Below are 27,405 nucleotides of genomic sequence, written 5' to 3' on the forward strand. Positions count from 1 at the left end.
TGTGAGAGGAATAGAGAGAGAGAGACACACCACGTAAAGAGAATATATTATAAATAGCATCTGGTTCTTACAGGCACAGATCTTCTTACACACCAGCTTCCTCAGCATCATGATCTATAGCACGCGCTCTAAAGTATTTCCTCACCACGCTTCTGCATCAGCAGTGTGTGTGTGTGTGTCTGTGTGACGCGTGCCTTTGTGAGGGTGCTTGTGCAGCTCTGTGATGACAGTGCTAGACCAGCTTCCCCCTTAAACCCTTCTGTCAAAGGGTTAGCTGTCAAACACAGTGGTGTGTGTGTGTGTGTGTGTGTGTAGCAGGAGGATGCTGGCAGTTCCTGCATTGCCAGCCTGGTGTGACATGTCCTTAGGGACATTGGTTGTTCACCACAGAGGGAGGGGAGGGGCCAGCACCTGTGATGTCACCTCTGATCAATCATTGTTTATTCAGGGTGTTGCTGGAGGAAAAAACAAAAGGAACCTAGCCTGGTGGTCATTGGCCCAGGATAAAAAAACACAGTTTATAGTCCCACTACTGTTACTTACACTGCATTACGCATATTCATATGTATGAATACGTATGTAAATGAATTCCTATTTTTACGGCACGTCACACCATAACACTAGCATACCTCAACATTGTGTTGGCTTCATTTTCCCCTGGAGCCTGTCTAGCATGCTGTCAAACTATCTCAGTGAAAACCGTCACTAGCTCACCCACCCAGAGTTAAGAAAGCCTTTGTTCCAACATAACAAAAGCATAAAATCAATTATGCTTTGCCTCATGCAAGCTGCTGATATTATACATAGTTTGCCTGGAGTCTCCCTGCTCTAGCATCCATCTACCCTTAGTTTATATACAAGAAAACATAAAGCACATACTCGTTTTAGAAAACATCCCTCTCATGTTCGTATGCATACTCACACAGCAGTGCTTTATTACACTGATCGAGAGTAAAGTTATGGCCCCTTAGCTCTCTAGTGTAGTGTTAGTTATTTAGGTGTGGCGTGTGGGGGCTAGCATTATCACTGTGAGACAACAGTCTCAGTGATGACTGAGGTTAGCATTATCACTGTGAGAATAGTCTCAGTGATGACTGAGGTTAGCATTAACACTGTGAGACAACAGTCTCAGTGATGACTGAGGTTAGCATTATCACTGTGAGACAACAGTCTCAGTGATGACTGAGGTTAGCATTATCACTGTGAGAATAGTCTCAGTGATGACTGAGGTTAGCATTATCACTGTGAGACAATAGTCAATACAGTGATGACTGAGGTTAGCATTAACACTGTGAGACAACAGTCTCAGTGATGACTGAGGTTAGCATTATCACTGTGAGACAACAGTCTCAGTGATGACTGAGGTTAGCATTATCACTGTGAGACAACAGTCTCAGTGATGACTGAGGTTAGCATTAACACTGTGAGACAATAGTCTCAGTGATGACTGAGGTTAGCATTATCACTGTGAGACAACAGTCTCAGTGATGACTGAGGTTAGCATTAACACTGTGAGACAACAGTCAATACAGTGATGACTGAGGTTAGCATTAACACTGTGAGACAACAGTCTCAGTGATGACTGAGGTTAGCATTATCACTGTGAGACAACAGTCTCAGTGATGACTGAGGTTAGCATTATCACTGTGAGACAACAGTCTCAGTGATGACTGAGGTTAGCATTATCACTGTGAGACAACAGTCTCAGTGATGACTGAGGTTAGCATTATCACTGTGAGAATAGTCTCAGTGATGACTGAGGTTAGCATTAACACTGTGAGACAACAGTCTCAGTGATGACTGAGGTTAGCATTATCACTGTGAGACAACAGTCTCAGTGATGACTGAGGTTAGCATTATCACTGTGAGACAACAGTCTCAGTGATGACTGAGGTTAGCATTAACACTGTGAGACAACAGTCTCAGTGATGACTGAGGTTAGCATTAACACTGTGAGACAACAGTCTCAGTGATGACTGAGGTTAGCATTAACACTGTGAGACAACAGTCTCAGTGATGACTGAGGTTAGCATTAACACTGTGAGACAACAGTCTCAGTGATGACTGAGGTTAGCATTAACACTGTGAGACAACAGTCTCAGTGATGACTGAGGTTAGCATTAACACTGTGAGACAACAGTCTCAGTGATGACTGAGGTTAGCATTAACACTGTGAGACAACAGTCTCAGTGATGACTGAGGTTAGCATTAACACTGTGAGACAACAGTCTCAGTGATGACTGAGGTTAGCATTAACACTGTGAGACAACAGTCTCAGTGATGACTGAGGTTAGCATTAACACTGTGAGACAACAGTCTCAGTGATGACTGAGGTTAGCATTAACACTGTGAGACAACAGTCTCAGTGATGACTGAGGTTAGCATTAACACTGTGAGACAACAGTCTCAGTGATGACTGAGGTTAGCATTAACACTGTGAGACAACAGTCTCAGTGATGACTGAGGTTAGCATTAACACTGTGAGACAACAGTCAATACAGTGATGACTGAGGTTAGCATTAACACTGTGAGACAACAGTCAATACAGTGATGACTGAGGTTAGCATTATCACTGTGAGACAACAGTCTCAGTGATGACTGAGGTTAGCATTAACACTGTGAGACAACAGTCTCAGTGATGACTGAGGTTAGCATTAACACTGTGAGACAACAGTCTCAGTGATGACTGAGGTTAGCATTATCACTGTGAGACAACAGTCTCAGTGATGACTGAGGTTAGCATTAACACTGTGAGACAACAGTCTCAGTGATGACTGAGGTTAGCATTAACACTGTGAGACAACAGTCTCAGTGATGACTGAGGTTAGCATTAACACTGTGAGACAACAGTCTCAGTGATGACTGAGGTTAGCATTATCACTGTGAGACAACAGTCAATACAGTGATGACTGAGGTTAGCATTATCACTGTGAGACAACAGTCTCAGTGATGACTGAGGTTAGCATTATCACTGTGAGACAACAGTCTCAGTGATGACTGAGGTTAGCATTAACACTGTGAGACAACAGTCTCAGTGATGACTGAGGTTAGCATTAACACTGTGAGACAACAGTCTCAGTGATGACTGAGGTTAGCATTAACACTGTGAGACAACAGTCTCAGTGATGACTGAGGTTAGCATTAACACTGTGAGACAACAGTCTCAGTGATGACTGAGGTTAGCATTAACACTGTGAGACAACAGTCTCAGTGATGACTGAGGTTAGCATTAACACTGTGAGACAACAGTCTCAGTGATGACTGAGGTTAGCATTAACACTGTGAGACAACAGTCTCAGTGATGACTGAGGTTAGCATTAACACTGTGAGACAACAGTCTCAGTGATGACTGAGGTTAGCATTAACACTGTGAGACAACAGTCTCAGTGATGACTGAGGTTAGCATTAACACTGTGAGACAACAGTCTCAGTGATGACTGAGGTTAGCATTAACACTGTGAGACAACAGTCTCAGTGATGACTGAGGTTAGCATTAACACTGTGAGACAACAGTCTCAGTGATGACTGAGGTTAGCATTAACACTGTGAGACAACAGTCTCAGTGATGACTGAGGTTAGCATTAACACTGTGAGACAACAGTCTCAGTGATGACTGAGGTTAGCATTAACACTGTGAGACAACAGTCTCAGTGATGACTGAGGTTAGCATTAACACTGTGAGACAACAGTCATTAACACTGTCAGTGATGACTGAGGTTAGCATTAACACTGTGAGACAACAGTCTCAGTGATGACTGAGGTTAGCATTAACACTGTGAGACAACAGTACAGTGATGACTGAGGTTAGCATTACACTGTGAGACAACAGTCTCAGTGATGACTGAGGTTAGCATTAACACTGTGAGACAACAGTCTCAGTGATGACTGAGGTTAGCATTAACACTGTCAGTGATGACTGAGGTTAGCATTAACACTGTGAGACAACAGTCTCAGTGATGACTGAGGTTAGCATTATCACTGTGAGACAACAGTCTCAGTGATGACTGAGGTTAGCATTAACACTGTGAGACAACAGTCTCAGTGATGACTGAGGTTAGCATTAACACTGTGAGACAACAGTCTCAGTGATGACTGAGGTTAGCATTAACACTGTGAGACAACAGTCTCAGTGATGACTGAGGTTAGCATTAACACTGTGAGACAACAGTCTCAGTGATGACTGAGGTTAGCATTAACACTGTGAGACAACAGTCTCAGTGATGACTGAGGTTAGCATTAACACTGTGAGACAACAGTCTCAGTGATGACTGAGGTTAGCATTAACACTGTGAGACAACAGTCTCAGTGATGACTGAGGTTAGCATTAACACTGTGAGACAACAGTCTCAGTGATGACTGAGGTTAGCATTAACACTGTGAGACAACAGTCTCAGTGATGACTGAGGTTAGCATTAACACTGTGAGACAACAGTCTCAGTGATGACTGAGGTTAGCATTAACACTGTGAGACAACAGTCTCAGTGATGACTGAGGTTAGCATTAACACTGTGAGACAACAGTCTCAGTGATGACTGAGGTTAGCATTAACACTGTGAGACAACAGTCTCAGTGATGACTGAGGTTAGCATTAACACTGTGAGACAACAGTCAATACAGTGATGACTGAGGTTAGCATTAACACTGTGAGACAACAGTCTCAGTGATGACTGAGGTTAGCATTAACACTGTGAGACAACAGTCTCAGTGATGACTGAGGTTAGCATTAACACTGTGAGACAACAGTCTCAGTGATGACTGAGGTTAGCATTAACACTGTGAGACAACAGTCTCAGTGATGACTGAGGTTAGCATTATCACTGTGAGACAACAGTCTCAGTGATGACTGAGGTTAGCATTAACACTGTGAGACAACAGTCTCAGTGATGACTGAGGTTAGCATTAACACTGTGAGACAACAGTCTCAGTGATGACTGAGGTTAGCATTAACACTGTGAGACAACAGTCTCAGTGATGACTGAGGTTAGCATTAACACTGTGAGACAACAGTCTCAGTGATGACTGAGGTTAGCATTAACACTGTGAGACAACAGTCTCAGTGATGACTGAGGTTAGCATTAACACTGTGAGACAACAGTCTCAGTGATGACTGAGGTTAGCATTAACACTGTGAGACAACAGTCTCAGTGATGACTGAGGTTAGCATTAACACTGTGAGACAACAGTCTCAGTGATGACTGAGGTTAGCATTAACACTGTGAGACAACAGTCTCAGTGATGACTGAGGTTAGCATTAACACTGTGAGACAACAGTCTCAGTGATGACTGAGGTTAGCATTAACACTGTGAGACAACAGTCTCAGTGATGACTGAGGTTAGCATTAACACTGTGAGACAACAGTCAGTGATGACTGAGGTTAGCATTAACACTGTGAGACAACAGTCTCAGTGATGACTGAGGTTAGCATTAACACTGTGAGACAACAGTCTCAGTGATGACTGAGGTTAGCATTAACACTGTGAGACAACAGTCTCAGTGATGACTGAGGTTAGCATTAACACTGTGAGACAACAGTCTCAGTGATGACTGAGGTTAGCATTAACACTGTGAGACAACAGTCTCAGTGATGACTGAGGTTAGCATTATCACTGTGAGACAACAGTCTCAGTGATGACTGAGGTTAGCATTAACACTGTGAGACAACAGTCTCAGTGATGACTGAGGTTAGCATTAACACTGTGAGACAACAGTCTCAGTGATGACTGAGGTTAGCATTAACACTGTGAGACAACAGTCTCAGTGATGACTGAGGTTAGCATTAACACTGTGAGACAACAGTCTCAGTGATGACTGAGGTTAGCATTATCACTGTGAGACAACAGTCTCAGTGATGACTGAGGTTAGCATTAACACTGTGAGACAACAGTCTCAGTGATGACTGAGGTTAGCATTAACACTGTGAGACAACAGTCTCAGTGATGACTGAGGTTAGCATTAACACTGTGAGACAACAGTCTCAGTGATGACTGAGGTTAGCATTAACACTGTGAGACAACAGTCTCAGTGATGACTGAGGTTAGCATTATCACTGTGAGACAACAGTCTCAGTGATGACTGAGGTTAGCATTAACACTGTGAGACAACAGTCTCAGTGATGACTGAGGTTAGCATTAACACTGTGAGACAACAGTCTCAGTGATGACTGAGGTTAGCATTATCACTGTGAGACAACAGTCTCAGTGATGACTGAGGTTAGCATTAACACTGTGAGACAACAGTCTCAGTGATGACTGAGGTTAGCATTAACACTGTGAGACAACAGTCTCAGTGATGACTGAGGTTAGCATTAACACTGTGAGACAACAGTCTCAGTGATGACTGAGGTTAGCATTAACACTGTGAGACAACAGTCTCAGTGATGACTGAGGTTAGCATTAACACTGTGAGACAACAGTCTCAGTGATGACTGAGGTTAGCATTAACACTGTGAGACAACAGTCTCAGTGATGACTGAGGTTAGCATTATTGTACCAAAGAAACAGAGACGGGACTGCAGCCTGTGAAATGCATGTGAAAAGGCTCATCCAACAGCATCTATCTTACTGACAGCACACGTTCCATTTGCTTTGCACTGAGGCTAGCAGCATCAGGGTACCAGAGAGACAGAGACTGCAGCATGTGGGTTGGCTCAATCCTTTACTAGGAGGAAATGTCAACTTTATTCAACAGCATCCATCTCATTAATCGAACAACTTCAAATCAGTTTTTCCCTGATCGTTAAATGACACGGAGAGTTTCAGACATAGTTAGAACAAGATAGATATAACTGTTCTATATCTATGGTCTTAGAGCACTGAAAGAATAGCCTGAGACAAACTCCATGATAATGTTCAGAGAACCCTCCCAAATACCATCTCTAAACGGAGACTATTTACCTTCAGTTTATTGATTGCAGCAGTTACAGCAGCACTTAATCAAACACTGACACAAAAATGTCTTGAGCTGATTTATACACACATAGGGAGCCATTAACATAGCGGGCGGATGGACGGACACACACGCACACACACACACACCCCCGTCCTCCCTGGGGGCAGTAGTTAGGTCGTTAGCTGTGTGTCTGTAGCCTGTGGCAGAGGAGGGGTCGTGTTAGTAATCCACATCATCATCTAACTCCATCACATCCAGCCTGCTCTGCCCTCAGCCTGCTCTGCCCTCAGCCTGCTCTGCCCTCAGCCTGCTCTGCCCTCAGCCTGCTCTGCCCTCAGCCTGCTCTGCCTAGTGATATGATTACTGTAAGCTGGACTGTCCTGTTCTACATGTAGGCTACTATGTGACTATGCATTATATGACCTATTTCTTGAGCTGAATGCTCAAAGTCATGGACACTGGTCAATGACTGTGTGGAGTAGAGGTCGACCGATTATGATTTTTCAGCGCCGATACCGATTATTGGAGGACCAAAAAAAGTCGATACCGATTCATTTTTATTTATTTATTTGTAATAATGACAATTACAACAATACTGAATGAACACTTATTTTAACTTAATATAATACATCAATAAAATCAATTTAGCCTCAAATAAATAATGAAACGTGTTCAATTTGGTTTAAATAATGCAAAAACAAAGTGTTGGAGAAGAAAGTAAAAGTGCAATATGTGCCATGTAAGAAAGCTAACGTTTAAGTTCCTTGCTCAGAACATGAGAACACATGAAAGCTGGTGGTTCCTTTTAACATGAGTCTTCAATATTCCCAGGGAAGAAGTTTTAGATTGTAGTTATTATAAGAATTATAGGACTATTTCTCGCTATACGATTTGTATTTCATATCCCTTTGACTATTGGATGTTCTTATAGGCACTTTAGTATTGCCAGTGTAACAGTATAGCTTCCGTCCCTCTCCTCACCCCTACCTGGGCTCGAACCAGGGACACATCAACAACAGCCACCCTCGAAGCAGCGTTACCCATTCAGAGCAAGGGGAGGAAGCATTTCGAAGAGCTGCTGGCAAAACGCACGAAAGTGCTGTTTGAATGAATGCTTTCGAGCCTGCTGGTGCCTACCATCGCTCAATCAGACTGCTCTATCAAATCATAGACTTAATTATAACATAACACACAGAAATACAAGCCTTAGGTCATTAATATGGTCGAATCCGGAAACTATCATCTCAAAAACAAGAGGTTTATTATTTCAGTGAAATACGAAACCGTTCTGTATTTTATCTAACAGGTGGCATCCCTAAGTCTAAATATTATTGTTACATTGCACAACCTTCAATGTTAGGTCATAATTACGTACAATTCTGGCAAATTAGTTCGCAACGAGCCAGGCGGCCCAAACTGTTGCATATACCCTGACTCTGCGTGCAATGAACGCAAGAGAAGTGACACAATTTCACCTGGTTAATATTTTCTGCTAACCTGGAATTATTTTAGCTAAATATGCAGGTTTAAAAAATATATACTTCTGTGTATTGAATTTAAGAAAGGCATTGATGTTTATGGTTAGGTACAGTCGCAAATGTGCTTTTGTTAAATCATTACCCCGTTTGGCGAAGTTGGCTGTCTTTGTTAGGAAGAAATAGTCTTCACACAGTTCGCAACGAGCCAGGCAGCTCAAACTGCTGCATATATCCTGACTCTGTTGCAAGAGAAGTGACAAAATGTTTCTACTTAAAATAAATGAATGTTAGCAGGCAATATTAACTAAATATGCAGGTTTGAAAATATATACTTCTGTATAGATTTTAAGAAAGGCATGGATGTTTATGGTTAGGTTCACGTTGGAGCAACGACAGTCTTTTTTCGCCGCATCGATTATATGCAATGCAGGAGACGCTAGATAAACTAGTAATATCATCAACCATGTGTAGTTATAACTAGTGATTATGATTGGTGGTTTTTTATAAGATAAGTTTAATGCTAGCTAGCAACTTACTATGGCTTCTTACTGCATTCGCGTAACAGGCAGGCTCCTCGTGGAGTGCAATGTAAGGCATGTGGTCAGAGTGTTGGACTAGTTAACCATAAGGTTGCAAGATTGAATCGCCGAGCTGACGAGGTAAAAAATCTGTCGTTCTGCCCCTGAACAAGGCAGTTAACCCACCATTCCTAGGCCGTCATTGAAAATAAGAATGTGTTCTTAACTGACTTACCTAGTTAAATAAAGGTGCAAAAATCGGTGTCCAAAAATACTGATTTCCGAGTGTTTTGAAAACTTGAAATCAGCCCTAATTAATCGGCCAACCTCTAGTATGGAGGATTGGTAGGGAAAGACAGGTAAGACCATCAGTGACTTGTCCTTGATGATAGAGGAGGAATAATATGGGTGATGTCATGGAGAGGTTGTCCTCTCTGGCGCCCTCTGCTGGTGAAAGTGAAACTGCATTGTCTGCCCCATAGAGACAATCACATCATTGTATGGCTCTATCTAGTTCACAGGAAGTTGTCTGACTGTAGTCAACATCCTTCAGGAAGTTTAACAGTTCAAGTGTCCCCCAACCGCCACAGATTCTCTCTCCAACTAAAACCTCCCCAACACTGCAGGACTGCCATTGACCGCTTTCTGACTGCTGCTAGAGTTGCTCTATAAAGCAATATTATGTAGGAAACTGCTAGCTAGAGCTAGACAAGTACATGGAAGAGAAAAGAAGCCATACGTGACAGCACAGCAGAACTGATATAGGTCAGTACTCAGGCTTCAGGAATGTTACTGAAATGATGCACTGCACTGCCAAACTCAAAGATCAAGGAGAGAACAGAGAAACAAAAAATGGATGGGTGGATGGATGGAGAGGATGTCTGTATCTCTGGGGAACAGGAACAGAACAGTCACTTAATGCATTTCTCAGTATATGGAATATCACCAAGGGTCATTATTGCGGTTTCAGGATTACTATAAGGACAAACACTTACTAACAAAACCCCCATAAAAATTCACTAGGGAAGAATGTCATTAAGAGAATACACACTACACTACCTAATCTGTCCACTAGATGCTGAAGTACCCTGTGTGCTGCACAGGGTGGCATTTATTGGGATGACTCATGTACTGGAGGCAGCTCTGCAGGGTCGTCACTAGCTGGCACAGCCACAAAGTCATCAAATCTGCCAACCACATGCCTAACCTTAAATTAAAGGAAAGATTAACCCATTCTGATTTGTATATGGTTTTGGTGCATTTATGAGCAATGTTATCTGAGCTATTGCCGTTCACGCGGACAGACATTTTGCCCAGTATGGCGTAGCATTGCAATAAAGCTGCTCTCACGACATTGGAAGTGAGATTGCGAAAACATCTATTATACATTTCAATACTGGCCAATGTCATAACGCTGGAGGTTGTCTTCTCCCGAATGAGCCAATGATCATATTTCTGCGATATTCCTACCTCGAGAAATGTGTAATTTAACAGAGGGTCCACCACATTTCTCCTATTTGTCAGCCTCTTCAGTCCAGGATGCATTGCATAGTGCCGTTGAGAATGTCAGACTCCACTCTGCAAGGCACATCAATCTGCAGTTTGAACATGGTGAGATTGTAGACACCTAAATTGATAGTGCAGTTTGTTTAGGCGATTTCACAGCTAACTAGCTACTTCATATGCTGATATTGACTTTTGTATTACTGTATGTAGCTATGTTTTCTAACGAGCAATAGAGAAAGCATTGCATTGTGAGTTTTGTAGTCGACTTGAGCTGCAACAGATTTCCACAATGTTTTTCACATGTTGCTACCAACCTTATTATAATGACAAAATGAAACATTTGTTCACAAAAAAAAAAAATTCTCACATATTACTGTTATTTAACATAGTAAATTATAGAAATTGGTGGTTTTGGGTGGATCTTTCCTTTAAGAACAATTTTGACTTTGAAATTGGCCCATCTAGTGGAAATTGCTCAGCTCTGTCTCCAGGACAAGATTTATCCCAATAAACCTGTGTGTGCTGCATGCGCAAGTGGCTGCAGAGCAGATGAGTCCTCATTTCACTCCACATTCTGCAGCATCCTAACTGCGTGGCAGGCAGCACTGGTAATCCCTGGGCCACAGATTTATATTTTGTGGATTTCTTAGGCTCAGGCGATGCTTTTCTCATGTCCGCTCTAAACTGAAGGGTGAGAAAGAATGGACTCTGACAAAGTATTTTCTTTAGTTCCTTCCATGCAAGTTTTTATGTCCTGACTGATTCAGGCTCCAGGGGTTCTGAGTACCCAGCTGATCTGGGGGGAGATAGCCTGGTACCAGATCTGTCTAAGGCTGGGGGGAAGAGCATTGCTGCACTGAGTGTCATTCTGTTTTCAACAACTAGTTCCTCCAGCACTGTCCTGGTCTGTCTGTCTGTGAGCCTGTCACTCCAGTCAGCAGTTTACATAAGTCTGAGGGCTTCAGGCTAGGCTAATGTTCAGCACAATGTCATTAGTGATCTCTCATTATGCTGATGCCTATAAGACCAAACAGGGACCGCTCAGATAAAACACCCACCCCATCCCTCGCTCACTCTGAGACACACGCATGTGCACACGCACAGGCGGACACACACAGGCGCGCGCGCTGAATAATAATAACCATTACTAAAGCATTTGACAATGTTCTGCTTCCCTATAATCCCTAAAGGATTTAAATCCATGTGAATCTAACGTTGGGAAAAGGAGAGAAAGAGAGTTTACGCTTACTTGGTATCGTTCCTTGACAGCCCGCTATGGGAGGAGTTCCCTGTTGCCATGGTAAAATAACCATAGAAAGGCTTAAGTGGCAGATCAGGTTCAAGACTCTCTTCCCATTGATTGCGCATGTGTCAAGGAGGGTCAAAGATCATCTACCTGGTCAGTCAGCTACGCTCTTCAGGCTTTTAAATGAGAGATCTCTGATTACTGAATGTAGGATGAAAAGCCGATCTTTCCACAGTGCTTGAAAGGCTCTGTTAATTAAAACTGATCTGCTTTGCTACGTAATAAGACAGCCAACAAAGCAAAAATATTTTACACACAGAGGGGAAAGTGTGTCCCTAAGGAGCCACCGTACCAGTGGGATCTCTCATACTTTATGGGCAGTGGCGACTGGCTCCATGTTTGCCAGGGTGAGCAGACAGAAATCAGAGACTGAAAATAAGCAAAGAGTCAGTATTAAGTGTGGCCAAGTGTTAGGTGAATGTTGAGTGTTGTAAACAAAGGCAAGAATGTGGTAAAGTAATGGTCTGGCTCTCACCATAAAGTACTAAATCCCCCTCTGGTGAAGGCAAAACAAAGTGAAAGCCTCCAGCATCAAGTGTACTGTCAGGAGTTAGGCCTAACCTATTCATCAAAGTATGAAAGGACAGAGGTAGACAGACAGACTGGGGATTTAGAACAGACCCTGCAGCAGCATCCTAACAGTGAAGGTTAGTGGAAGTGCTTCAGTCAGACACTTAGTTATGTCTTCAACTCTAGACAGTCGGTTTATTCTGAGCCATGACGTTTGTAAAAATCCTATAACAAACAAGATATAAAGCCTAGGTCAAACAGCTTAACAACATCTGTCCCTATATAGTGCACTACTTTTGAACAGGGCCATATGGTCAACTGTAGTGCATACGATGAATAGGATGCCATGTGGGACTCACCCTAAATGTTTGGGTTCAGAGTCAAGACTCTGCTGCTGTGACAAATGGGACAATAAAGGCCAGATCTGAAAGGGGAAAAAACACAGGTAGTTGTAAAATGCCATTAACAAAAAAAATCTTTGGGGAAATGTTATCACAGCATAGACACACACAGCTGAGACCCGGGCTCTGGGCTGTTTCAGAGGGGGAAAAGTATGTTTCTATACGACTTCATTATAACTAAACAAACAGGTCAGCTCCTCAGTAGTCTCTCTATGTCTCTCTAGAGGAGCATATAGTTAGTTCTTAATGAAGAGTCAATCAAAGGTTGAGATAAAAGACAGCGGCCATCTGTCAGTGAGGAAATCCACCCAGCAGGCTGAAGGACAATGTCAGTTAATTGAACACTGATAGAACTTTGAGATATCCCCGCGTCTATGGCAAGACAGACAGTGATGGATATTCACTTTCTCAGTGGTACTCTTATGGCTGTAGCAAGGGCAGCAAAGTAAAGTATTATTTGTATTATTATTATTAAACTATCCAATTTTATCCTCCAGAATATATATTACAGCAAACAATATGTACTGATAGAAGATAAGACAATTTTATTGGAGAGAATATATAAGAAAGGTATGATGTTTATGAATGACATTGTAAACAACCAATTCATCTGGGCATATGGAGATGTATGCTGAATACAAAATGATCTAGAAGAAAAAGAAACGCACACCTATGTAGGCGAGGTGCTGGCTAGCGGAGTAGAACACCTATTTAGACGAGGTGCTGGCTAGCGGAGTAGAACACCTATTTAGACGAGGTGCTGGCTAGCGGAGTAGAACACCTATTTAGACGAGGTGCTGGCTAGCGGAGTAGAACACCTATTTAGACGAGGTGCTGGCTAGCGGAGTAGAACACCTATTTAGACGAGGTGCTGGCTAGCGGAGTAGAACACCTATTTAGACGAGGTGCTGGCTAGCGGAGTAGAACACCTATTTAGACGAGGTGCTGGCTAGCGGAGTAGAACACCTATTTAGACGAGGTGCTGGCTGGTGGAGTAGAACACCTATGTAGGCGAGGTGCTGGCTGGTGGAGTAGAACACCTATTTAGACGAGGTGCTGGCTGGTGGAGTAGAACACCTATTTAGACGAGGTGCTGGCTGGTGGAGTAGAACACCTGTGCGAATACAAAATTATAACCTACTCATGGCAGCTCTGCGACAACAATGGGAAAGGCAATTATGTTTTGTCTGACACCAATTCAAAATCATAAATGGCTTAAAATTACTAATATAAATCAAAGTTTTACTTACATCAAGAGAGTTGACAACTATGCTGCATAAAATTCAAGATAGTTGGGAACAGATTTTCAATGTCTGAACTGATATCTATGCTGCAATAGTCTGTGTCGGGGGGCTAGGGTCAGTCTTATATCTGGTGTAATTCTCCTTTCTTATCTGGTGTCCTGTGTGAATTTAAGTATGCTCCCTCGAATTCTCTCTCCCTCCCCTCCTGGCTGACCTGAGCCCTAGAATCATGCCTCAGGACTACCTGGCCTGATGACTCCTGGCTGTCCCTGTCCACCAGGTCGTGCTGCTGCTCCAGTTTCAACTGATCTGCCTGCGGCTATGGAACCCTGACCTATTCACTGGACGTGTTCATTTGTCCCGCACATGCTGTTTTCGATTCTCTCGCTCTCTCTACTTCACCTGCTGTTTCAGCCTCTGATTGCTTGGCTATGAAAAGCCAACTGACATTTACTCCTGAGGTATTGACCTGTTGCACCCTCTACAACCACTGTGATTATTATTTGACCCTGCTGGTCATCTATGAAAGTTTGAACATATTGAAAAACAATCTGGCCTTAATGGCCATGTACTCTGAAATGTTGCAGATAAGGAGGTTCAAGTCCCTAGTGAGACACCATAGGAGAATGGAGGGGTGTATTGGGAGAAGAAATGGTAGAAGTATTATTTACTGGGAAAGATGGGTTGATCTGTGCCTGTCTGAAGGGTGGAATTGATGAGTGTTGGAATTATTTTGTACACAAATGTACAGTATAAATGTGAGGTCCTCCAATCAGGGGTGAGGGTGGAGTTATTGTCTGTTTTGCGTTTCACTATTTCTATTTGTTGGTTTGGTTTCATGCTGTGAGCGGTGGGCTGGTCCTGGTCGTTATGGTTGCCCTCACTTCCATGCTTGGTTTTCCCGCCCTTGGAAAATCCCTTTTGCCGGCATCTCAGGGCAAGCACACCCACTGACCAAAACACCCATCTGCATTGTATTGTATTGTAGCTGTTTAAAAATATATATATAATATACACATACCCACTGACCAAAACACCCATCTGCATTGTATTGTTGCTGTTTAATAAATAAATAAATATATATATATATATATACACACACACACATATACACACACACACACTGAGTGTACAAAACATTAAGAACACACATACACAATCTGTCTCAAGGCATAAAAATCCCTCCCCTTCATGTACACTGATTGAAGTGGATTTAACAAGTGACATCAATAAGGGATCATAGCTTTCATCTGGATTCACCTGGTCAGTCGGTCATGGAAAGAGCGGGTGTTCTTAACGTTTAGTACACTCAGTGTAGACAATTTTGTATTCATTTTAGCCATTGAATTCTATTGGCCGTCATTGAAAATAAGAATTTGTTCTTAACTGACTTGCCTAGTTGAATAAAGGTTAAATATATAAATAAAAAAGCAGGCAGAGTGAGAACAGAGAGAGAGCTTTGACTGCTACAGTTAGAACTGTACTAGCATAAAGCAAAGGCTTGTTTAGCATTTGAGATGTTTTCTCACACGTGAGCTGGGGAACGTGGAATATGTGGTGGGCCCACACCCCCATCACATAAACACCGTGCTGAAGCTGAGCGAAATTGAGAAAATCAACCATGTTCAACAACACACGTGAATGACAAAAACTCTCTGAAGAACAGATTAGTAGGCCAAATAAAAAGCCAGTTGGTAGCATGCACGGAATGTTTTTTCCTGATGGGTGGCAAACCTTCAGTAAAGCTTTGGCAGAGCCACCCATGCCCGGGCAAGAAGGTCCTGCACACCCTAACACACACCTCAAAGACATCCATTCATTACTAGGTCCATGTGGGCAGACAGCTATTCACAAAATACACTTGGTTGGCATCCTCATGGACAAAGTTAGAAGTGGACAAAAGGGACAGTCAGAGAGTTTGTTTATCGTCACTGATTTCAGTCTCTCTGTCCCTCTAATCAAAAACATCTTACATCATTCAAGATCCATCTAATAAAAACAAACATTTTTTTATCTTCTTATCTAATCAACAACATTCATGTCTGTATTTATGTATCACATTTCCCAACAACAGTGATGGAGATGTGATGCGGAGTCATTGAGAGTGTACAGATGTAGGATCTTAATATTAGCCAGTTTGCTACAGGGGGAATAATCCTGAAATGTGAATTATAATTAATGGACATTTTTGTAGGGGTTGATACATTTTTTCTAAGGGAAAATCAAGTCTGAAATGTCAAATTGCAAACTTACAAAGCCTTTTTAAACATCAATCATACTACAAGTTTATATGTCCTGTAGTGGGTGATCAAATTAAGATGCTACATCTGTACAAACCATAACAAATTGTTAGTTTGAATTAACAGAGCTTTATGCTGCATCACTGTCGTTTAACTCCCTACTATCCCCTTGGACAAGTAGGCTACTGCTGGTACTAAAGTAACCCTTAGCTTCCCTTACATATCTAACTCTGGCATTTGGCCTTAATGTTTGCAAGTGGATGAATGGGTAAAGGTTATTCTTACCAGGCCTCTGGTGTTATGTCCATCCTTCACACACACACACCCTGTCACCAGCCCTACTCTGCCACAGTGACCAGCACTGGAATGATACTCTGCCACAGTGACCAGCACTGGAATGATACTCTGCCACAGTGACCAGCACTGGAATGATACTCTGCCCCAGTGAGCAGCACTGGAATGATACTCTGCCCCAGTGAGCAGCACTGGAATGATACTCTGCCACAGTGACCAGCACTGGAATGATACTCTGCCACAGTGACCAGCACTGGAATGATACTCTGCCACAGTGACCAGCACTGGAATGATACTCTGCCCCAGTGACCAGCACTGGAATGATACTCTGCCCCAGTGAGCAGCACTGGAATGATACTCTGCCCCAGTGAGCAGCACTGGAATGATACTCTGCCCCAGTGAGCAGCACTGGAATGATACTCTGCCCCAGTGAGCAGCACTGGAATGATACTCTGCCACAGTGACCAGCACTGGAATGATACTCTGCCACAGTGACCAGCACTGGAATGATACTCTGCCACAGTGACCAGCACTGGAATGATACTCTGCCCCAGTGAGCAGCACTGGAATGATACTCTGCCACAGTGAGCAGCACTGGAATGATACTCTGCCCCAGTGAGCAGCACTGGAATGATACTCTGCCCCAGTGAGCAGCACTGGAATGATACTCTGCCCCAGTGACCAGCACTGGAATGATACTCTGCCCCAGTGACCAGCACTGGAATGATACTCTGCCCCAGTGACCAGCACTGGAATGATACTCTGCCCCAGTGAGCAGCACTGGAATGATACTCTGCCACAGTGACCAGCACTGGAATGATACTCTGCCACAGTGACTGCAATGGTTTCCTAAAGGTACATTATAATAATGTGTGTGTGTGTTTTGTGTGCGATGTGTGTGTCTGAGAGAGAGAGCTGCTGCTGCCCTGTCAGTCACAAACCAGTCAGTCCAGTCACCCTACCGCTCAACCACCCAAGAGTGTGTGTGCGCATCAATGTTTCCTCTGGAAAATGTGTTAGCTTTGGGGGAAAGTTAGCGGGGGTTCCGGTGTCCTCCCCCCAAAACAAAATATGTATAAGTACTGAAAAGCTTGGTTCTGGTGACTTTTTAAAAGAAAAAAACTCAAATAAACCATCTAAAATATAATTTCCACCCCCAGAAACTAGTTCAATAACATATTGGTAAAAGTATTATTGTATACAGGATGCAATTTAAAGTTGAGTGCTGTAGCTATCTAAAGAAACACAACAGAGACCTTTCTGAAATAAAAAAAAGTTTATCTGGACAGAACAGAGGAACATGAGACTGAACATGAATTAGAGTCCACTAATTCATGTCCATCACAAAAGAAGGGTGTTGGAAATCTCTTTCCAGTTTCTGACAAAAACCTAGTTCTAACATAGTTTACAGCCCTTGTCAGAGCACTTTATTCTTCTGGGCTTTTGGAAAAAGATTTCCAACGCCCTCCTGTAATTGAGCTCCTTGATGGGAGGGCCATTGATGGAGAGCTGCATGCAGGTGGATAGATGCTCTCCCTGCAGTCTGTTCCTCAAGTCTGTTTTGACCTGCAATAACAGAAAGAATAATAAGAGAAGAGAGAGGGACAAAGAGGATGTACCTTCACATTTAAATGTTCTTGTTTCATTGCAGAGAAGTCCCTCACAATTAGCGGAAGACACTGGTATAGTCAGTGCGATCGCTGCCAGCTGACTAAGGCAGGGGTAGACTGCCCTCACTCACCAAACTGCGAGGCCAGCTTTGTCATTGCTGTCAGCTGGTCCAATCCCTGAAATACATGAAAAACTAAAATATGTACAAGATTAAAGAAGAGCCAATAGTGGTAGTTCAACAGGAAAAAGGGTTGGGCAACATGCCATACCTTCAATTTTCCAACTAGTACGTTGCTTGTAAGATGGCCACTCTTGTAGCACAGCAGCCTCTGACGCTTGCAAGAACTGCCTGGAGAGGAGGGTCAGGTTAAAGGTGTTTATCCTCTCACTAGAGAATGCAGCCTGAAGTCCCAACATACGGAAGGCCCCCAGAATCTCCAGGTGTTGGAACCTCCGGTTTAGGCTGTCCTGGAGGCCAACAAGATATGGATCCATGACTAAATTACAGCACAAAATAGAAAATAAGTGATAAATAGCTGTTAGTTTTAATTTATCCAACACACGTGATGTAACATTGTTTTCATCACAGCATTTGAAAACAAATGTTTTACCTCCTCTCTGAACCAAACCCAGAACTGTTCCCTGGTCTTGGTCTTCTCCACCTGGCCTCCTCTCCCTCCAGACCCATTGGGTCATCGAGGTCCTGGTGGTTGGCTCAGAAATAAACACATAATGCTGTAGACTAGTATAGACTAAATATGCACAAACATTTTTAGCCCTTAGATTAATTAAAGGATATTCGACTAACCATGTGGCGTATTATATAGCCACGGCTTCAGTCTGTAAATTTGAAACCACTTTAAATCCCATCCGGATTGCGCACTTGGCCTTACTCCTCTCTCCTTTTCTCCTTCCATCTCCCTTCCTGGCTCCCTCCTTTCCTCTGTTCCACTCTGCTCCCCTCTCTCCTTTGTGCACCTCCATCTCCCCTCCTGGCGCTTTCCTTTCCTCTGCTCCATTCTGTCCCTTATGCATCCCTACCTCACTCCCGGGATTCCGCCTCTTCTCTGTCTAGTAAAGTAAGCCATACACTTGTTATAAAAACGATAGCTAACTCTTTAAAAGCTTAAGCTAACAAAATAAAGTTTGTCCCTGCTCCCCCTTTCTCTTTCGCTGCTGTGGCTGGATATATTTAAATAAACTCATGAGAAAAAAATTATGGAATCAAAGACAGATAAATGGAGCTTTCTTGCTTGCACTTGATACAGTTCCAAACGAACTAGCTAGCTAACTTGTTAGACTAGTAACGTTAGTTAACCATGTTTCTATCATCAACATACTTGTGGATATTGGATAGATAATTGCTGTTACAATTGTGGCAGCAATATTATAGATCTAAATGATGCTGGAAGAGTTGTAATGTTATAGCTAGCTTATGTAGTTAACAAGCTGGCTAGCTGGCTTTAGTCAAACAAACAAACTAACGTACCTTTCTTGCAGTTCCTCACGCAGAAGCACTCTGAAGTGATTCAAGTGAATTGTGCTTCGCGCCGCAGAGCTTTTGTACCGAGCACTGGTCACTCGCTCACTGGTTGCCTGCCACAGCTCACAGAGCTAAATAACCTCCAGAACTGTGTTGAACCAAGACAGAATATATATTTACCAAGAAAAGTGAATGTGCTGTACAGAACTGTATTGAAACTATGTTTGGTAGAAATAGGATGTTTCTTTTGGTGTGGCGAGAATGATTCTGTCGTGGAACAGCGCCACACTCAAACGAACGCAAAGGAAACACTGGTGTGCATGCTATGAGAGAGTGTTTCTAAAATGTTCTCTCTTGTTTAACATGCCACTGTATAACCAAGATCATTTCACCATAATATGTGACTCGTTTTAGGAAACTAGGCGCATGTCGCACATCACTACTTCAGAGGAGATGCGATTTTTGGCAGAAATGCCATCTGTAACGTGAACTTTCGTGTGCCTTAACAACAAACTTGTATGCCATCTGTAAATACGAATACAAATTTTAAATTACGAGCCTAGTTGGTTTAGTCACAGAAAGAGACAGGAACCATCCCGCTAGCCATGATTGGTTGAGATAATAAGTGATCTGTACAGGCCAAGAGATGAGTTCGGATTGGTCTGCCATGTAGCACACTTCTGTCTAAAACATGATCTGGTCAGTATGTGTAGGTAATCCTTTCTAACGTGTCTTTTTTGAAAGATACTGCAAAGGTGTTGTTCTCCACTTTCTGGAGTTTGGAAATCAGTGGAAGTAGAGTATGATAGCTAAGGGGATGGAGATAATTCTGGTGTTTGATTGCAAATATGCAGACGGAGTCGAAAAGAGAACACACAGAAGGCTGTTGTATTAAACACCTGTCCCCGGATTACATCTTCAAACTATGGGCAACCATGGCATTTGTGACTTGTTTTAAGGACATTACATCAAAGTTGGATCAGCCTGTAGTGTGGTTTTCCACTTTAATTTTGAGTGTGACTCCAAATCCAGACTTCCATGGGTTGATAAATTTGGATTTCCATCGATAAGTTTTGTGTGATTTTGTTGTCAGCACATTAAACTATGTAAAGAAAAAAGTATTTAATAAGAATATTTCATTCATTCAGATCTAGGATGTGTTATTTTAGTGTTCCCTTAATTTTTTTGAGCAGTATATATATGTAGTTGAAGTCGGAAGTTTACATACACCTTAGCCAAATACATTTAAACTCACTTTTTCACAATTCCTAACATTTAATCCTTGTAAAAATTCCGTCTTAGGTCAGTTAGGATCACCACTGCTCCAAAACCGCCATAAAAAAGCCAGACTATGGTTTGCTACTGTACTTGGGGACAAAGATCATACTTTTGGGGGAAATGTCCTCTGGTCTGATGAAACAAAAATAGAACTGTTTGGCCATAATGACCATTGTTATGTTTGGAGGAAAAAGGGGGAGGCTTGCAAGCCGAAGAACACCATCCCGACGTGAAGCACGGGGGTGGCAGCATCATGTTGTGGGGGTGCTTTGCTGCAGGAGGGACTGGTGCACTCCACAAAATAGATGGCATCATGAGGTAGGAAAATGATGTGGATATATTGAAGCAACATCTCAAGACATCAGTCAGGAAGTTGAAGCTTGGTCGCAAATGGGTCTTCTAAATGGACAATGACCCCAAGCATACTTCCAAAGTTGTGGCAAAATGGCTTAAAGGACAACAAAGTCAAGGTATTGGAGTGGCCATCACAAAGCCCTGACCTTGATCCCATAGAACATTTGTGGGCAGAACTGAAAAAGCGTGTGCGAGCAAGAAGGCCTACAAACCTGACTCAGTTACACCAGCTCTGTCAGTAGGAATGGGCCAAAATGCACTAAACTTATTGTGGGAAGGTTGTGGAGGGCTACACGAAGTTAAACAATTAAAGGCAATGCCACCAAATACTAATTGAGTGTATGTAGCTTTGACCCACTGGAATTGTGAAATACTGAGTTTAAATGTATTTGGCTAAGGTGTATGTAAACTTCCGACTTCAACTGTATGTACAGTGGGGCAAAAAAGTATTTAGTCAGCCACCAATTGTGCAAGTTCTCCCACTTAAAGATGAGGCCTGTAATTTTCATCATAGGTACACTTCAACTATGACAGACAAAATGAGAAAAAAAATCCATTAAATCACATTGTAGGATTTTTAATGAATTTATTTGCAAATTATGGTGGAAAATAAGTATATGGTCACCAACAAACAAGCAAGATTTCTGGCTCTCACAGACCTGTAACTTCTTCTTTAAGAGGCTCCTCTGTCCTCCACTCTTTACCTGTATTAATTGCACCTGTTTGAACTTGTTATCAGTATAAAAGACACCTGTCCACAACCTCAAACAGTCACACTCCAAACTCCACTATGGCCAAGACCAAAGAGCTGTCAAAGGACACCAGAAACAAAATTGTAGACCTGCACCAGGCTGGGTAGACTGAATCTGCAACAGGTAAGCAGCTTGGTTTGAAGAAATCAACTGTGGGAGCAATTATTAGGAAATGGAAGACATACAAGACCACTGATAATCTCCCTCGATCTGGGGCTCCACGCAAGATCTCACCCCGTGGGGTCAAAATTATCACAAGAGCGGTGAGCAAAAATCCCAGAACCACACGGGGGGACCTAGTGAATGACCTGCAGAGAGCTGGGACCAAAGCCTACCATCAGTAACACACTACGCCGCCAGGGACTCAAATCCTGCAGTGCCAGACATGTCCCCCTGCTTAAGCCAGTACTTGTCCAGGCCCGTCTGAAGTTTGCTAGAGAGCATTTGGATGATCCAGAAGAAGATTGGGAGAATGTCATATGGTCAGATGAAACCAAAATATAACCTTTTGGTAAAAACTCAACTCGTCGTGTTTGGAGGACAAATAATGCTGAGTTGCATCCAAAGAACACCATACCTACTGTGAAGCATGGGGGTGGAAAAATCATGCTTTGGGGCTGTTTTTCTGCAAAGGGACCAGGACGACTGATCCATGTAAAGGAAAGAATGAATGGGGCCATGTATCGTGAGATTTTGAGTGAAAACCTCCTTCCATCAGCAAGGGCATTTAAGATGAAACGTGGCTGGGTCTTTCAGCATGACAATGATCCCAAACACACCGCCCGGGCAACGAAGGAGTGGCTTCGTAAGAAGCATTTCAAGGTCCTGGAGTGGCCTAGCCAGTCACCAGATCTCAACCCCATAGGAAATCTTTGGAGGGGGTTGAAAGTCCATGTTGCCCAGAAACAGCCCCAAAACATCACTGCTCTAGAAGAGATCTGCATGGAGGAATGGGCCAAAATACCAGCAATAGTGTGTGAAAACCTTGTGAAGACTTACAGAAAACGTTTGACCTCTGTCATTACCAACAAAAGGTATATAACAAAGTATTGAGATAAACTTTTGTTATTGACCAAATACTTATTTTCCACCATATTTTGCAAATTCATAAAAAATCCTACAATGTGATTTTCTGGATTTTTCCCCTCATTTTGTCTGTCATAGTTGAAGTGTACCTATGATGAAAATTACAGGCCCCTCTCGTCTTTTTAAGTGGGAGAACTTGCACAATTGGTGGCTGACTAAATACTTTTTTGCCCCACTGTATGCATGCATGCATGCATGTATGTATGTATGTATGTATGTATGTATGTACAGTGCCTTGCGAAAGTATTCGGCCCCCTTGAACTTTGCGACCTTTTGCCACATTTCAGGCTTCAAACATAAAGATATAAAACTGTATTTTTTTGTGAAGAATCAACAACAAGTGGGGCACAATCATGAAGTGGAACGACATTTATTGGATATTTCAAACTTTTTTAACAAATCAAAAACTGAAAAATTGGGCGTGCAAAATTATTCAGCCCCTTTACTTTCAGTGCAGCAAACTCTCTCCAGAAGTTCAGTGAGGATCTCTGAATGATCCAATGTTGACCTAAATGACTAATGATGATAAATACAATCCACCTGTGTGTAATCAAGTCTCCGTATAAATGCACCTGCACTGTGATAGTCTCAGAGGTCCGTTAAAAGCGCAGAGAGCATCATGAAGAACAAGGAACACACCAGGCAGGTCCGAGATACTGTTGTGAAGAAGGTTAAAGCCGGATTTGGATACAAAAAGATTTCCCAAGCTTTAAACATCCCAAGGAGCACTGTGCAAGCGATAATATTGAAATGGAAGGAGTATCAGACCACTGCAAATCTACCAAGACCTGGCCGTCCCTCTAAACTTTCAGCTCATACAAGGAGAAGACTGATCAGAGATGCAGCCAAGAGGCCCATGATCACTCTGGATGAACTGCAGAGATCTACAGCTGAGGTGGGAGACTCTGTCCATAGGACAACAATCAGTCGTATATTGCACAAATCTGGCCTTTATGGAAGAGTGGCAAGAAGAAAGCCATTTCTTAAAGATATCCATAAAAAGTGTTGTTTAAAGTTTGCCACAAGCCACCTGGGAGACACACCAAACATGTGGAAGAAGGTGCTCTGGTCAGATGAAACCAAAATTTAACTTTTTGGCAACAATGCAAAACGTTATGTTTAGCGTAAAAGCAACACAGCTCATCACCCTGAACACACCATGCCCACTGTCAAACATGGTGGTGGCAGCATCATGGTTTGGGCCTGCTTTTCTTCAGCAGGGACAGGGAAGATGGTTAAAATTGATGGGAAGATGGATGGAGCCAAATACAGGACCATTCTGGAAGAAAACCTGATGGAGTCTGCAAAAGACCTGAGACTGGGACGGAGATTTGTCTTCCAACAAGACAATGATCCAAAACATAAAGCAAAATCTACAATGGAATGGTTCAAAAATAAACATATCCAGGTGTTAGAATGGCCAAGTCAAAGTCCAGACCTGAATCCAATCGAGAATCTGTGGAAAGAACTGAAAACTGCTGTTCACAAATGCTCTCCATCCAACCTCACTGAGCTCGAGCTGTTTTGCAAGGAGGAATGGGAAAAAATGTTAGTCTCTCGATGTGCAAAACTGATAGAGACATACCCCAAGCGACTTACAGCTGTAATCGCAGCAAAAGTTGGCGCTACAAAGTATTAACTTAAGGGGGCTGAACCATTTTGCACGCCCAATTTTTCAGTTTTTGATTTGTTAAAAAAGTTTGAAATATCCAATAAATGTCGTTCCACTTCATGATTGTGTCCCACTTGTTGTTGATTCTTCACAAAAAAATACAGTTTTATATCTTTATGTTTGAAGCCTGAAATGTGGCAAAAGGTCGCAAAGTTCAAGGGGGGCGAATACTTTCGCAAGGCACTGTATGTATGTATGTATGTATATATAAACTATACAACAAAACAGCGGTCTGCTTTATCCTACACAATAAAACAGACACATGGTAAACAACAACAATCGTTCTCTATTAGAGAGTTTGAAAACAACAGCCCCACCATTCACTATCTGTTGTTTTTAAATCTATATGTTCACTATCTAGGCACTAGGAACTGGGCCTACAATCTCAAATTGCTACATTGTCTCACAAGAAATATACAAAATAACTAGACAAATCATGAGTTAATATGATTTTCTCTACCTTACAAATCACTGCCCCCCCCTAGAGAGTGAGAGCGAGAGAAACAACCATTCGCCTCTGAGCCCTGTGTGTTCTGCCCTTGACATGAAATAGTCCATTCCATTCGTGCTCTTACCTTCCCCGGTTGTCATAGTGTCTAGCCTTCCTTCCATGCAGAGCAGAGAGAAGAGAGTGAGTGAACAGTCAGGGAGAATGTTGCTTCATGTCTGTGTGTGTGTGTCTCTCTCTGCACTCCTCTCTCTCTCTCTCCTCCTGTTCTAGTCTGGTGACTACTGCATCATCCAATACCGCTGCCATCCCTCTCATTTTACATTTACATTTTAGTAATTTAGCAGACGCTCTTATCCTGAGCAACTTACAGTAGTGAGTGCATACATTTTCATACTTTGTTTTTTGCATACTGGTCTCCCCTGGGAATCGAACCTACAACCCTGGCGTTGCAAGTAGAGGGCTGCGGGTCCGGACAGAGATCTTTGTGGCGCGGTCTGCATTTGTCATGATGCGGGCGGTCAAACTGATGACTTAGGGATGTAAAATGTTGTTATTCCACAAGGTCTACTTGCTGTATTAAAAGCACATCTTTCTCATTGTTTACACACTCTCAGAATTTGGTGCTTCAAGCTGGGACCATGGCTGGCAAGTGAGCTGCGTCACATATGCCTAAAATAACATTGCGGGACTGCGGTTGGGTTCGGGACATGTTCTTGCTGTAGTGTGTGGAAGTCGGACAAAAAGCCCGTCGGGGTAGGCAGGTGCGGTATGAAAAGCTGCGGGTGCTGGCGGGATGAAGAAATCAGTCCCGCGCAGACCTCTAGTTGCAAATGCCATGGTGTACCAACTGAGCCACATGGGAACACATATCAAAAGGCTCAGGCTGCAGTGCACCCCTCATGGGCTTTTAGTAACAAAAAACGCCACTCAAATCAGATGAAGGTTGGCATGTGATTTACAGAAGAAACATCGAGGGTGAACATACAACCAGCACAAACTGAGTCAATGGATGTCTTCTTTATCTCATGAGTCATCTCAACCGTAACTATACGCCTTCTGCAAGATACATCTGGGGACTTAGGCCTAATCACTGTGTTGTGGCAAATGTGACTTCTACAGTAAGTCTATATGAGATTCATAGCCACAATCTGACAGCAGCAGCCTACACATCACAACCTTTCACCTCTACAGGAGGAAAACCCATCGCTTATGCCTCAGCAGTCAGGACATTCTAACATCCCATCATATCCCAGGAGATGAACTACTAAAGTTTCTATTTCCTGTCAACTAAACTGAAGCATGTTCTACTTGTAGCCGATGTATGCCTCTAGGGAATACAGATACTTTACCACTACAATGACAGATGAAATTCAGTAGTTTGCAATGTCAATAGCTTTTCCTTTGGTTTCAATACATTACATTTTACATTACATTACATCCACACATTTCTCCGTGTTCCTTTGAGGTAAGACAGATGGAGGTTGAGGTTACTCTGGTCAGATGGAAAGGAACAGGAGAGCTATTCCTTCAGTTCCCTGACTAGCTGGGAGCATTCTGATCCCCATCTGTGTCTCCAGGTCCTAATGGCTAGGGGGCCCACACAACGCTGGTCAGCACAGAGGGTAGTATTCATTAGGACACACTGCAGCAAAATGTTTTGCAATAACGAGTGTTTCTAATTGGTCAAGTTCAGGTAGTTCCTCCCTGTTTCAGCCCGTTCTGTTCCATTTGGTGCCTAAAGAATACGATCCATGTCTCTGCAGTGAAAGGCCCTCATTACCATGTGTGCTGTTGACTGCCCTCCTCTCTAAGTTACACACACACACAGAGAAACTATTTCCCTCAGAGTTGAGAGCTGAGCTCCTTTTTACAAGGTAAGGGAACAATCTTAGTCATCGCTCTCAGCTCTGTCATACATTAATTTGAGTTGAACCGTTTGGGGAAAACAAAAGCGCCAAGTGCATAACGAATTGTGTAATATTACTTTTCATTTTCCAATTAAAATGTCATCAAAACAGCATGCGTCTGAAATGAATCTGGAAATATGATTTTGAAGAGTGAGGGGGTGAAGCAATATAGCCGTTACACAGAGAGGCTTTCTTGAACGTTCTTTTCCCCTAAATGTCTGACTCTGATCAACATTAATGTCAAAAGCTTTAGAGAGTGGGTTGTTAATGCTATTATGCACAATAAAACAGAAAACATCTATTAACTTCTATTAAATATAATATTATTACTGTGTTACGTCTCAGGGTGATTTCATTTACATGAATGATTTGTTGTCTCTCTCAGTAAAGTCCATCGTAATTGTCCTTGAGGGAGAAGTTACTGT

The 27,405-nt window shown here is 42.6% G+C and overlaps 1 protein-coding gene across 1 annotated transcript in view; it reads right to left on the reverse strand.

Annotated features, from left to right (window-relative positions):
* Positions 1 to 27,405, reverse strand: part of LOC139380833 (CLIP-associating protein 1-A-like) — a 120,826-nt gene that overhangs the window by 45,947 nt on the left and 47,474 nt on the right. The window lies entirely within an intron of this gene.

This window comes from Oncorhynchus clarkii, chromosome 22 (assembly GCF_045791955.1).
Source record: "Oncorhynchus clarkii lewisi isolate Uvic-CL-2024 chromosome 22, UVic_Ocla_1.0, whole genome shotgun sequence".
NCBI classification, from domain to species: domain Eukaryota; kingdom Metazoa; phylum Chordata; class Actinopteri; order Salmoniformes; family Salmonidae; genus Oncorhynchus; species Oncorhynchus clarkii.